This window comes from Antechinus flavipes, chromosome 1 (genome assembly GCF_016432865.1).
Source record: "Antechinus flavipes isolate AdamAnt ecotype Samford, QLD, Australia chromosome 1, AdamAnt_v2, whole genome shotgun sequence".
Taxonomy (NCBI): Eukaryota; Metazoa; Chordata; class Mammalia; order Dasyuromorphia; family Dasyuridae; genus Antechinus; species Antechinus flavipes.
Window position 1 is genome coordinate 670,115,344 of NC_067398.1, and position 13,994 is coordinate 670,129,337.

The window sequence follows — 13,994 nt, forward strand, 5'->3', positions numbered from 1 at the left end:
TCCTGACTCATTTTGGTGGGATGGCTGCGGGGGGGGCTGGGCCTCGGGGGCCTCGTGCTGTCTGGGGGGAGGGAGGGGAGGTCCAGGCAGACAAGGAGACTGGCCTGGAAACCCCGAGTTAGTGCCAAGGGAGCCCGCGAGGGAACCTTGTCCCCGGTGGTCCCGCTGCCCCCCCACCCACAGGCTAAGGACGGGCCCCTCAGGTGCGAGGGTGGCTTGTCTGCCTGAAAGCAGGCCAGACAGCACCGTGGGGCTCCCCAGTGTGAGCAACTTGGGTGTTCAGAGCTGGGAGGGCCCTTAGAACCTGGGAGGTCAGAGCTGGGAGGGCCCTTAGAACCCGGGAGGTCAGGGCTGGGAGAACCTTTAGAACCCAGAGGTCAGGGCTGGGAGGAACCTTAGAACCCGGGAGGTCAGAGCTGGGAGAACCTTTAGAACCCGGGAGGTCAGGGCTGGGAGAACCTTTAGAACCCGGGAGGTCAGGGCTGGGAGGGCCCTTAGAACCCAGGAGGTCAGAGCTGGGAGGGCCCTTAGAACCCAGGAGGTCAGAGCTGGGAGGGCCCTTAGAACCCAGGAGGTCAGAGCTGGGAGAACCTTTAGAACCCGAGAGGTCAGGGCTGGGAGAACCTTTAGAACCCGGGAGGTCAGGGCTGGGAGGAACCTTAGAACCCAGAGGTCAGAGCTGGGAGGAACCTTAGAACCCTGGAGGTCAGAGCTGGGAGAACCTTTAGAACCCGGGATGTCAGGGCTGGGAGGAACCTTAGAACCCAGGAGGTCAGGGCTGGGAGGGCCCTTAGAACATGGGAGATCAGAACACAGTATCTGAGTGCAGAGTCGGTGAAAAACTTCCTGGAGCATGTTCAGTGTTTCCATGGCAGCCCCGGGAGCAGTGAAGATCTCACCCCTGTTTGACTGACAAGGGGACTGAGGCTGGGGCGCAGCCCTCCGGACAGGGAGGCCTTCTGATGACCATGTGGGGTTTCTCGCCCTCACTCAGGCCAGAGTCACCCAGCCCCGGGGGCTCCTGATGGTGGGGGCGGAGGAAGGCCCCGGGTCCTCCCTCCGGGCCCTCGGGCTCTCCCCAGCTCCGGGAACCGGCCTCTGTCCTGCCCGGAGGAGATGGCTTGGTGTGGGTGGCGCGGGGGCCAGCCTTGCCGGGAAGGTGGGGCTGGGGTCAGGGCTCAGGAAGTTGCTGACAGGGGAGCCTCAGGTCACCCCCCTTCCTTCCTGCTGCAGGACAGGAAACGTCGGCAGCTGCCGCCGACGGGTGGGGGGAAGACTCGAGGTGCTCCGGAGGACTGAGGAGAGGCAGGGCCCGGGACCCTCGGATCCCCTCCCCCACCGCTGAGCCCTGACCCCCCCCCCGGGCGGCGCCCCTTAAACTCCCGGTACGGGGACAGAACCCTGGCCCTGCCGCTACTGACCCGGCTGATTTTGTCCAAGTCACCTCTAAGGCTTCCGTTTCCCCCATTTGTCAAATGGAAGATGGATTAGCTCAGGGCCCTTCTTGGTTTCCTTACAAGTCTCATCCTGGAGCTCAGATTTTTGGGGGCCCGGGCTCTCCCCCTGCCTCTGGCTGTTCCTTCTCAGCCTCCTTTGCTGCATCCGCCTCCCGGTCACCCCACAGGTGCCCCTCTGCCCCACGGCTCGGGGGTCTCCGCAGCTCCCGTGGACGTGATGCCCGCCTCCAATCTGCCCCCTGTCCCTGCCTCCCCGCCGACCTCCAGGCGGCTGAGCATGAGGATGTCCAGCAGACATCGTAAACTCAAACTTCCCACCAAATTCATTCTTTCCCTACCTCTCCCCCCCATCCTTCCTCATTACCATAGAGGGCAACACCCTCCTCCCAACCTCCAGCCCCGCTCCCCTTTTCCAAGGCTTAATTAGCCCCCTTCTCTCTGACAGTCGCCCCCCCACTGAAGGCTCCCACCTGGACCACTGCTCTCGTTTGCCGGGGGCCTTAAGAGGGACAGGGTCCCTCCCCTCCTCCATTCAGCCGCCAGAGTGATTTTCCTCAAATTTCTGACCATGTCACATCCCCTCCCCTCCCCCAGATTCTTCCCTGGCTCCCTATTCCCTCCAAGACCAAATACAAAACCTTTTCTTTAGAGTATTCAAAGACCTTCATAACCAGACTTCCCTTCTTTGACCTTTCCAACCTTCTTAACACCTTATCCCATCCAATACCAGTCTCCTGGCTGTCTTTGAACAAGTCATTATCTCTCCATGGAGCCTTTCTTTTTTTTCTTTTAATCTTTTTCTTGCTTTTTTAAAATTTTAATTTAATTTAATTTTATAATAATAAAATTATATTATTTTATTTTAAAAATACATATTTCTTCACGAGTCATGTTGGGAGAGAAAAATCAGAACAAAAGAGAAAAATCACAAGAGGAAAAAAAGTTGATTTATATTCAATCGTTATAGTTCTCTTTGTGGATGCAGATAGGACTCCTATCATAAAGTTTATTGGGCTTGCCTTGGATCACTGAACCACTGAGAAGAGCCAAGTCTTCCATACTTGATCATCGCACATTCTGGCTGTTACTGTGTCCGGTATATTGCTGTTCTGCTTGTTTCGCTCAGCATCAGTTCATGTAAGTCTTTCCAGGCTTTTCTAAAATCAGCTTGTTCATCACTTTTATAGAACAATATTATTCCATTATTTTCCTTCTGTTACATCTACTTATCTCAGAGGCATTTTCTCTGACCCTCCCCCATATCTGGAACACTGCCTTCTCTTCCTTTCTCTTGCCTTCCTGGTTTTCTCTAAGTTTTAACTACAAACCCATCTTCTACAGGAAGCTTTTTCTAACCCCTCTAGAGTCTTTTCTCTTTTCATTATTTTGAATTTTTTCCTGAATATAACCTCTCTGTACATATTTGTATGCTTGTTGGGCCCCCTTTAAATTGTAAGTTCCTTGAAGAAGAAATTGACTTTTGCCTCTTTTTGTATCCCCAGAGTTTAGCATGGTCTTTGGCATTTAGTAAATAATTATTATTTATTGAATGACTAAATGCTCTTTTTTTTCTTTTTTTTATTTAATAACTTTTTATTAACCCATGCCAGACTAAATGCTCTTGGAGAAGCTAAGGCCCTCTTTTGGAATCAAGTGTTTTAAGGGATATAATAAAATACAGAATTTTATTAACATACCATTAGTAAAATGTATTTTTTAAAATCCATAGGGCATGGGTAGTAGATTAGATGGTCTTGTAGGTTCTAACTCTGGTATTTGACTTTCTAAGGCAAACTATGATTTTGTTATTCTATGTTCTAAGATTCTACCTGATCTGACATCTTCTGTCCTAAGTCTAAAATCCCTCCCAGCTCTGACCTCCCAGGTTCTAAGGGTCCTTTCACTCAGAATAATTACCAAAAAAATCATGAAATGTTTATTGATCCCTTCTGTTAGATTGTTGCATAACTCTTGCAGAATAAGATTAAGATTAGTCTGTTTTCATGGAGTTTACACTCTACTAGAAGAATAATTTATTCAGTACATGTTATGTGTCCCAAGAAGTCAAGGGGCAGAATAGGAGAGACTCTATCTACCTTCCTGACTGGGACTCCCCCACTGGGCACACTGTCAATTCTCTTTCATAGATTATTGATGTGATTGTCTTAGGCCCTCTTTGGTTTAACCAAACTGCTGGAAAGTTCCTTAGAATATAGGATGTCAAAGCTTAGAACCCGGGAGGTCAGGGCTGGGAGGGCCCTTAGAACCTGGGAGGTCAGGGCTGGGAAGGCCTTAGAACCCAGGAGGTCAGGGCTGGGAAGGCCTTAGAACACAAGATGTCAGGGCTGGGAGGGCCCTTAGAACCCGGGAGATCAGGGCTGGGAGTGCCCTTAGAACCCGGGAGGTCAGGGCTGGGAAGGCCTTAGGACCCAGGAGGTCAGGGCTGGGAGGGCCCTTAGAACCCGGGAGGTCAGGGCTGGGAGTGCCCTTAGAACCCAGGAGGTCAGGGCTGGGAAGGCCTTAGAACCCAGGAGGTCAGGGCTGGGAGGGCCCTTAGAACCCAGGAGGTCAGGGCTGGGAAGGCCTTAGAACCCAGGAGGTCAGGGCTGGGAGTGCCCTTAGAACCCAGGAGGTCAGGGCTGGGAAGGCCTTAGAACCCAGGAGGTCAGGGCTGGGAAGGCCTTAGAACCCAGGAGGTCAGGGCTGGGAAGGCCTTAGAACCCAGGAGGTCAGGGCTGGCAGTGCCCTTAGAACCCGGGAGGTCAGGGCTGGGAAGGCCTTAGAACCCAGGAGGTCAGGGCTGGGAAGGCCTTAGAACACAAGATGTCAGGGCTGGGAGGGATCCTGGAAATGTGGGAGAGAATAGTTTTAAACATTATTTCTGTTCTTTTTAAACATCGCTGCATTCCTCAGGACTTCTTACTCCAAGTTTGACCCTCTGTAACAAGGAAGTTAGGAAGAGCCCTCCCTTGTAACAAAAGAGTACAGGAATAGGACCAATAAAAAAGCCCTGGCCCCAGGTGTGAGCATGTCGACACCTCCTCCTGCTCCGCAGGCCCCCACATCTCTGCTGAGGGGGTGAAAGTCTCTTTCACTATCACTTCCCTGAAGTCATCTCGGGAGGTCTAGGATCCTTCAGTGTTGTTTCTCAGGTATAACTCTGGCTCTGCTTAATCAATCAATCAATCAATATTTATTAAGCACTCACTGTGTGCCAGGTACTGAGCTAAGTGCTGACGGGAAAAAAATAAAAAATTAAAAGGCAAAAAACACTTCCTGCCCAGAGGAGTTCACAGTCTTAAGGGGGTTGGGAGTGGGGGAGATAGGCCAAATGCAAACAAATATATACAAAGCAAGTTCTATATGGGAAAAGTAGGAAATCATTAACAGAGGGAAGGCGCCGGAACCAGGAGAGGCTGGAGATGGTCTCTAGCCATTTGAACAAGACTGGAGTCAATTTTAAACCATCAGAGATGAGATCCTCGGCAGAGACGATCTGCTCCAACTGCACATCTGACAGATAGGGAGACGGAAAAAAGAAAGAAAAAGTCCCCAAACCCGATTTGCTCCAGGTGAGTCAGGCCAAAGGAACAGATGCCGAACCCACCAAGTCACGCGGACCAGGCTTCGCGGGAGCGACCCCCAGTCACCCGCTCTTATTTCATCCGCTGTCCTCTCCCCGTTCACACCGTCTGCTGGGCCATTTCTGGATTGGTTTTCCATCAGGAAGCGCCAGTTCAGAATCCGGCTCTCTGCTTCTGGACCTGGGGAGCATGTTGGTTCCGTCCAGGGAGGGGCCGTGGAGTAATTAAAAGCAAGGAGCCAGACAGTGATCTCTTTGAGGACAGGGACCACGGGGTTTTTGCTTTTCCTCATAATCACAGGACCTGGCGCACAGTAGGTCCCTTGAAGTGATCCTGCTGCTGATGGGGGCGGGGGCTCAGGGAGAAGGGCTCGTTATTAATGGGACGGACAGCTGCCTCTGGGGGGGTCCGATTCCGCGCCCGGCGAGCGGGTCTGTGCTTCTGTGTGCCTAGGACCGTGTGTGTGAGGGGGCCGGAGGCGTCGGGGGGACATGTGAGCCGCCTTTGTCCCCACGGGTGGCCCTCCTCCCCGACCCAGGCCCGGGGGCTCCGGAGGGCGGCTCTCAATTCCAGGGGGAAGTGAGAGGCCCCACCTGCTTCCCCACGCTCAGCCTGGGAGGAGCCCCGCAGCCGCCAGCACAGGACACAGGGCCGGTCCGAGGCCCTGCTCCCTGAGCGCTGGGAAGGCCACAGGCAGAGGCCCGCTCCCCGGGCTTGCCCCTCCGCTGGGCAGCTGCCCTTCCACGGGGCGCAACCCTCCTGAGTGCATTTGCCACACTGAAGCAGCTCCGGCCGTCTCCCTAGCCCCTCCCTGGGACAATTATCCTGGATGTCCTAGTGCTGGTGTGGGAGGCACTTAAGGACAGGGTGGAGGCAAGCAGGAGGGACCATTGTTACCTGGGAGGGAACTGAGCCCCTGGAACCTGGAATGGGAGGCTCAGAAGCTGGGTGGGGCTGAAGCCAGGAGCCCATGGCCACATTTGCAGCCAGAGAATCTGAGAAATGGGCAAAGGCTACAAAAACAAATCATTGTTAATTATCGAGGCTGGAAGTGATGGAGAAAATTTTAATACTGCAGCTTAAGCTTACAATTGTATTAGGTTCCCACTCCCGCCCCCCCCCCCCAAAGCCAGTTGTTAATCATTTATTTTCTTGGGCACTCCTGTCTAGAACAGAAAATGTCATAGTTAAGAGGGGTTTTTGGACAAAAGACTATGCAGTGGTTCTCAAACTTTTGTTTTCAGTGTCTTTATCCTGCTAAAAATGATTGAGGATCTCTCCAAAGCGTTTTTGTTTATCTGGGTTATATTTATAGACATTTACCATATTGGAAATAAAAGCTATTTATGAATTTGTAGACCCTCTAAAAGGGTTTTGGAGACCCCCAGGATTCTCTAGACCATACTTTGAGAACCACTGGTGTAGAGCTAGAAGGTGGTGATGGCAGTGGTGGTACATGGGGGGAGGGAAACTTCCTAATAGTGAATATTTATATAACATTTTAAGGTTGAAAAGTATTTTATGATTCATTATTTCATTTTCTCCCCACAAAAAGCCTGGCATAGCTTTAATCCCATGAACGTTATTTCATTTTTACAAACCAGAGAACTGGATGGGTCCATTGCCCAATTTGTTCCATAGGCCCATTGCTTTTTCAGTTGGTTTTCTTCTTTGTAAAAGAGCAGATGTAGTCATATCTATAGCTATCTTTATATATAAATCTCCATCTATTTATCTCTCTCTATAGACTCTCATATATATTATATATGTGTGTCTATATAGTGTGTGTATCTCTTATATATAAAACACACACACACACACACACAGAGGCCTGATGTATTTCTAGCAGTGTCTTAGCCCAGGGACCAGAGCATATTAAAACTAGAAGGGGCCTTCAAGACCACGGACTCATGGTTGGGAGAAGAGGAAACAGAGAGATGGGGAGTGATTCAGTGGTTAAGCCAAGAATGAAACTCAGGTTTCCTGAGCAGAACCTCTCATGTTGTGGGGGAGGAAACGGGATCCAGAGAAGTCACTTATCCAAGGTCACACGGTGAGTCAGGGGCTGAGCTGGAAGGGGAACCCAGATTTCCCGAGTCTGGGTGTGGCTGCCCCCGGCCCCGGCCCCCCCAGCCCCAGGCTCGGGACACCAGGACTGGATTCTTTCTTGGCCTTGGGCCTCGGGCTTGCTTTTCCCCTTTGCCTCATGGTCGAGTCCTGCAGGAAGATCCACCAGGATCAGGGAGGAGGCCGGTGGGCGGATAATGGAGTGTCTCAGAAGGGGACACTGGGGCCAGTGGCAGTGAGGGTGGTATTATTATTATTATTACTACTACGCTCCTCATCCTAGTCGTCCTTATTATGATCATTATCTGCCGCATAATAGCCCTCCCTAATTGTTTCCCCTCTCAGGGCCCGGGAGCAGGCATGTGACTTCTATGCAGGAGGAGGCCGGGAGTCCTGCCCTCCAGCCCCCTCCTCCCGGGAGGACTGACTGACCATCCCTTCTCCTGGCTCCCCTAAGGCCTTCTGGGCCCCACCCTGTTCCCTCCTCCCCTGTGGCTCACCCGCCCTGTCCCAGGGGAGGATGTGGTCACAGCCGGGCAGGGCAGAGTTGGCGAGCTTTGATGTAGCTGTGGAATAACAGCTTTTGGGAGCGGCCCCCACCCCACCCCGCAAGCCCCTCTCCCCACAGGACGGCGCAGGGGCCCAGGGGTCATTTTGTTTCCTCCTGGGAAGGCCAGAGGAGGGACGGAGGGGGCCGGGAGGGGGGCCCGGGCTGAGGCCCGAGCCGGGGCTGCCCTCAGGGAGCTCCCCGTGAGGGGCAAACACCTGTGACCGTTCCCAAGTAGCCGGCCTGGGAAGCAACCTGGACCCACCTGTGGGGCAGCTCTGCCCGGGACTAAGAGGGAGCTTTCCTGGGGAGCGGACCTTCTGCTCTTGTGTCTGAGGGATCTGAGGAGTCCCTGGGACTTCTGCCAGACCCCCCGACTCCTGAGTATGTCCCAAGGACCCCAAAGAAGGGCCCCGAGTCCCCGGCCAGCCCTTGGCGCTCGGGCCCTGGTGACTGGCAGCCCAGCCCAGGGAGCCCTGGAGGGGTGCCAGGCAGGTGGGGCTAGCAGAGGGTGGAGGTGGGAGGGAGGCCTAGGCTTGCTGGGTGGGGGGCCTTGGAGCAGAATCCACGGCCATGTTGCAGGAGTTGGACCGGGAGAGCCTCCAGGGTGGGGAGAGGGAGGGAGCGCCAAGCTGGAAAGGGGGGACTCTGTCCCGGGCGGGCCGCCCGCCTCTCACAGATGGGGACTCGGTCCGGATCCCTTTTAAGGTGCCTCCCAGCTCTGCCATTCCCAGTCTCGGGCCCGGCTCACCCGGCCTGGGGAGGCCTGTGCCCGGGCAGGACTTTGTCCTGGGGGAGCCAGAGGCTGTCTGCCGGGGCTGCCTGTAGATAAGCAGAGGCAGGAAGGGGGGAGCAGGGGGTGGGAGGGGCTCTGGGGTGGGGCCCTGGGCGAAGGAGGGCAGCAGGTAGTCCTGCTTCTGGGCTCGGGGCCAGGGGGAGGAAGCTTCCCCAGGGAGGGGGGGCTGCAGAGAAGGCTGGTGGGGGCTGCGAGCGGGGAAGGGAGAGCTGCTCGTCTGCCCAGGGTCAGGCTGGGTGAGCGCTGGGAGCGTGTCCAAAACAAGCAGGAGGTTGGGGTGGGGGGGTGAGGATTGCAACAGGGCCCAGAGCAGCCTGGCTGAGGGGCCCGGGGGTGTTTCGAAAGAAATTCCTGACATTGGACAAGAAACAAAAACTGGGCCTCAGGGAGAGCGGGTGGGGGCGGGGCGGTTCCTGGAGAAGGGGGGTCGGAGGCCAGCCGCCCGGCCGGCACCCTCTCTGGCCCGGCTTCTGGCCCCCTTGTCCCCACTCTGGGGCCCAGCCTGGCCCCGGCCCAGCTCTCCCGGGGACCGTCTCCCTGGGCTGGTAAGGCCCCGAGCAAGGGGCTGCGGGAACAGCTGTGACCTCTGGCCGGGCTGGGAGAGAGCTCAGACAGCCGGGCCCAGCTTCAGGTCGAGGGCACCTGAAGGAGGAGGAGGAGGGGGGAGGAAGTCAGGCTGTGGGGCCAGGCTGAGTAAGTCATTGGGCGGGCAAGAATTGGGGAGGGCAGGGGGCACCCCGCCCAGCTTCTGACATGCTCCCCACCCCCACAGCTCAAGCCACACAACTCACACATGGCTCAAGGGACAAACAGAGGACAGGAAGGGAGAAAGGAAAGGGTGGGGAGCCCGCTCTCACAGCACGCCCTGGGCCTGGCCGGCAGAGGACCCCCACTCTCCCCAGGAGCCGCAGGGCGGCCTCCCACCGGTTAGGCAGGGTCCCCTCGGGCAGCCCCCAGACCCAGCACATTTCTGCACGGCCCGCGGGCCCGTTCTGGGTCCCCTCTGTGGTGGGGGAGCCATGTGTGGTGGAGGCTATGGGGAGGCAGGAGCTGGAAGGGGCTTTAGTGACAGAGGTCACAGATGCTCAGGTCTAGAACCCAGGCCCTGCTTTCCACTAAGATGAGGTGCTGAGAGAGAGGGGTTGGGAGGTGGGGGCGGAGCCTCTTCCTTCTACACCCCAGGGCCCCAGGAAACTGCAATCCTGCCCAGTGTGGGCGGCGCCATGCTGGCACAAGCCTCTGCCAGGGACTGCTGGGCTGGGGGGGGGTGGAGGTGTGGGGCAGGGCCCCTGGGAAAGGTAGGTGGTGGGGGGCCGGCATAAGACAGGTTCAGCCTGGGGGCCGCTCTGTCCTAGAACCCTTCCCAGCCCCCATTGATAGAAATGCTGAATGAGAGACCGGAAATATGGGGGGAGGGAGGTGGGGAGAAAGGCTTCCGGTTTCCACGGCAACAGTCTCCTGGCGTGCTCTCCCTCCCCCAGCAGCTCCTCAGTGCTGACGTCACAACTGGGAGGGAGCCCCCGATGTAGTTTCTTCCCTCCCCTTCCCCATCCAAGCCCGGTTCCGGGGCAGCAGTCCCTGCCTCCATTTCTGAGGACCCTCACCCTTAGCCGGCGGATGATGCCGAGGCAGGGCCCGGGGCCCTAAGCCTGGAAGGAGGCGGCACCGTGGCTCTCGGGCCCTAGAAGGAATTATTCAAATAAGCCCCTTGTTGTGACGGGCAGGCCTGGGTCCTGGCCCCGCCCCCTTCGGGTAGCCCTGGCCAATAGGAGACATGGATTGTCGCTGTGGCCCGAGAGCGGGCGGGGCCTGGCCGAAATGGGCGGGACCTCTCGGAGGGGGGGAGGGGGGAGAGGAGGTCGCGCCCCAGATATCCCCTTCCCCTTTTAAGATCCGGATGGATTCTCTCTGATCGCCCTTCCCCCACTAATGGACTCTCTCAGGGCACCCCACTGGTCCCCTAATACATCCAGCGAGACCTCTCTCCATTATGTCCACATGGATTTTCCCAGGTATCCCTTTTCCTGCCCCCCAGCTTTCTGGCTGGGGAGACTCGCCCCAGACCCCCCCCCAACTTTACATCCAGGTGAACCTTCCTCATTCGTCCTCCCCGCAGCGATGTTCCCAGGGACTAGCCCTAGGCCCCCTCCCCCACAAGTCCAGTATCCCCCCAGTATCCGTGAGGATGGTGTCCCTTTCCTCTCCCCCACCAGCTCTGTGGTCAGGGAGCTCCCTGCAGATTCCTCTTCCCCAGGATTAAAAGGGGGAAGCCCCTAAGTCCAAGGAGGTTATCCCCAGGCACCCCTGCTTTCGTCTCCCCGTCCCCCAGCTCTATGGCCGGGCGGGTTCACTCCAGACACCCTTTCCCCACGCGTTACTCCCAGGTGTGTTTCCCTCCCCTTTCCTCCCCTCCTCAACTTTGGTCCCGGCTGGGTCACCCCGTGCTCCCTTTCCCACTCCCACCGCGCCCGCTACGTGCAGGTGGGTCCGTCCCGGGACCCCCTTCCCTGAAGTCCGCATCCCTCCGGGCCGAGAGAAGATACCAGCCCCTCCCGTGCCGAAGCTTCCTCTCCCGCCCCTTCCCTCCCTCCCTCGGTATTTGCATGCCCTTTCCGCCTGCCCTGGGCGGCTCATCTGGGAAAGGAGGCCCCTCGCTAGTCCCGGAAACTCCCACCCTAGGCTGGCTTGCCGGGAGTCTCCTACCCCTTATCCCCATCCCCCAGACGCCTTTGCGCCCTGCCTCCCACCCACCAAGATCCAGCCCTTCTGCACCCCCCTCCGAATTTGGGGACCATCCCCTCGCGCCAACACGCCGCAGGCGCGCACTAAGGGCCGCGGCCGCCCGCCCCTGTGCAGGGAGAGCCCCCCGCCCTGGAGTAAAGCATCGGGAGCCCTTCCCAGGCTGGCCCCCCAGGGCTCCCCAAGCCGCCCTCCCCCCGGGGCTGGGCCCCACATCCCTCCCAGCCACAGGGGGCGCCGGGGTGTAGGGGCGCCATCCTCCCGGGAGCCCACCCAGGCCCTGTGCCCTTCAACCCCCGCAAGCTCCAGGCCGGGCTGGCTCCCCAGGAGCTCGGCCCAGGGCTCTCGTCAGGGCTGGCTTTTCTAAGCTCCTTCCGGGAGCAGCACAAGGACCATTCCAGTGGCCCGGCCCAGGACCGAGGGATGGTGGGGGGTTCCCGGGACCGGGTCTCTGCGGGTTCGGCCTGGGCGGCCTGGGCTTCCGCTCCCAGAGGGCACCTCCTCATCTCTCCGGATGGAGGCAGTTATCATGAAACGCTACCCCCCACTGCCCCTTCTCCACCCCGCCCCAGGCCGCGTCAGGGCTGGCCTGGGAGAAGCCGTTTGGGGGCGCTCTGAGTGGGAGGGGCTTCTAGTCAGAGAGGGGGCCCTCCCCCTCCATGGGGCCCCAGAGGTCAAAGGCCCAGGAGGAGGACTGGGCAGGGGGCATGGGGGGGTTAAGGCTGATTCTGACTGGTAGGTTTGTTTCTGTGTGTGCTTGGGGGTGTCGGGAGGGTGTTTCTGTGTGTATTTGGGGGTGTCACTGTGTATTTGGGGGTGACGGGAAGGTGTTTCTGTATTGGGGGTATCAGGGAGGGTGTTTCTGTGTGTATTTGGGGGTGTCGGGAGGGTGTTTCTGTATTTGGGGGTGTCACTGTGTGTATTTGGGGGTGTCGGGAGGTGTGCCCACTCCGAGACAGGGCAGGGCGTTTGTGTCTCCGTCCCCATGCGGTTGGGGTGTTTCTGCACGGGAGCATGTTTGGGGGTATTCTTCCTGGCTGGGTGCATTCCTCCCGTCTGGGGGATGGGGTGGGTGGGGAGAGAGCCTCCTGCGGAACATTCAGGCTCCCAGGGCCCCTGGCAAGGCCAGGCCCCAACATGTGTTTGGAGTGGGGGAGAGAGGAGGAGGGGGCTGGGAGGAGGAGAGAAATAGAGTCCAGGCAGCTGTTGCCCCGCTCCCTGGTGCCTGGGCCCCCCCAGCTCCCCGCCTCAAATTCCTGAGAGGTCAGAGAGTGAGGCTAGAAAGGAAAAGCGCCTCCCAGCCCCGGGCCCTCCCCCGCCCCTTCCTGCCCCTTGGGTCACACTCTCCCTTGCCCCCCTCCCCAGCTCCTCCCTGCTGTTTGGCCTCTGACCCCAGCCCCGGAGCCTCCCCAAGGCCCCTCTCCTGGCTTTCAGCCTGGGGCTCCGGCTGTCACTGCAGCTGCCTCTGGGGAGAGGCCTGGGTGGTGCCAGCAACTGTCTGGCCTGCGAGGGAAGGAGGGGGGAGGAGACCCCCGGAGTGGGGGGGGCGGCAAGCAGAGGGCCCAGAGTGACAGGGGGGCCAGGCTGAAGAAATCCAGACCAGCCAGGAATGTCGGACGGTCCCGGGTCAGGGGGGTGGGGGATTACCCAGAGGAACCAAAGAATCATTGCCAGGCCTGGAAAGACCCTTGGATTGTGCAAAGAACATCTGAAAAGGAGCCCTCGGGACCCAGAAGGTCCGTACCCCTGGAGACACCTTAGAAGATGAAATTTAACAACCAGAGTTTTTATTTCACAGAAAAGAAGGGAACTGACTGGCTCAGACTCGCAGGCGGCAGAAGCTGGATGGAAATCCAGGTCCCTGCTCTCCAGGCCCAGGGAGTTTCTTCGTGAGCCCAGAAAGAGATGGAGGGATGGAGAGCTGCAGAGACAGAACCTGGGGACCCAGACAGAGGCAGGGCCACAGAGAAGCAGAGCCAGGCCGGGAGCAGGGAGAGGCAGAAAGGCATCCCTCTCTGCCCCCTCCCCACAGGACAGCAGTGGCAGCTGGCAGCCCCTTCCCTCGCCAGCCAGATTAAATTGCATCCCTTCCCCCGCCCAGCACGGCCGGGGGTGGTGTGAGGGGCCCCGTTCACCTGTGCCAGGTGACTCTCAGATCTGCCCTGGCCCCTCTACACCTGAAATTCCACACCCATCCTCACCTTGGAAACGAGACTGCGGCAGGGGTGGGGGTGGGGAGAGAGGATCTGCCTGGGAGGGCCTGTGGGGGATGGGCTTGGGAAGGAGAAGGAGGAGGAGGGGAAGGAGAAGATGGAAGAGGAGGAAGAAAAGGAGGCCTGGAAAAGAGGGGGCAGGGAGAGGAAGAAGGGGAGGAGGAGGAAGAGGATGGAAGATAAGAGATCAGCCTCTTACTGGCTCAGGTTCCAGCCTCCCATCCGGACCAGTTAGGTGACCCTGAGTAACATTTAATTTACTATATATAGGACTTTGGTTCTAAAACCACAGCTGAAGTAGATGGTGAAAGATTAGAATGTAAGCCACTCGAAGGTAAGGACCATTTCCTTCTTGTCTTTGCACCCCACTGGGAGCACCCGGCTCGAATACAGTAGGAGCTTCCTCAGTGCTTGCTGGTTGACCGGTGATGTTTGGATGTAGAAGGCCAGTACTGAACAAGTCGGCCTACAAGAAAAGCCAAGTACAGGAAGAGCCCTGGACTTATCCAATACTCGATAGTCGCAACAACCCTGAAAGGGGCAGGCTGTGTCTCCAGCCCATTTTACAGGTTAGGAAACTGAGACCTAGAG

General features: G+C 57.6%; 1 long non-coding RNA gene across 1 annotated transcript; it reads left to right on the forward strand.

Annotated features, from left to right (window-relative positions):
• The first annotated feature begins 4,541 nt into the window (after nt 1-4,541).
• On the forward strand, nt 4,542-13,741 carry LOC127545108 (uncharacterized). Its single transcript, XR_007949595.1, has 2 exons — nt 4,542-10,463; nt 12,989-13,741. It is a non-coding gene; the product is annotated as an uncharacterized LOC127545108 (long non-coding RNA).
• Nucleotides 13,742-13,994: the final 253 nt, after the last annotated feature.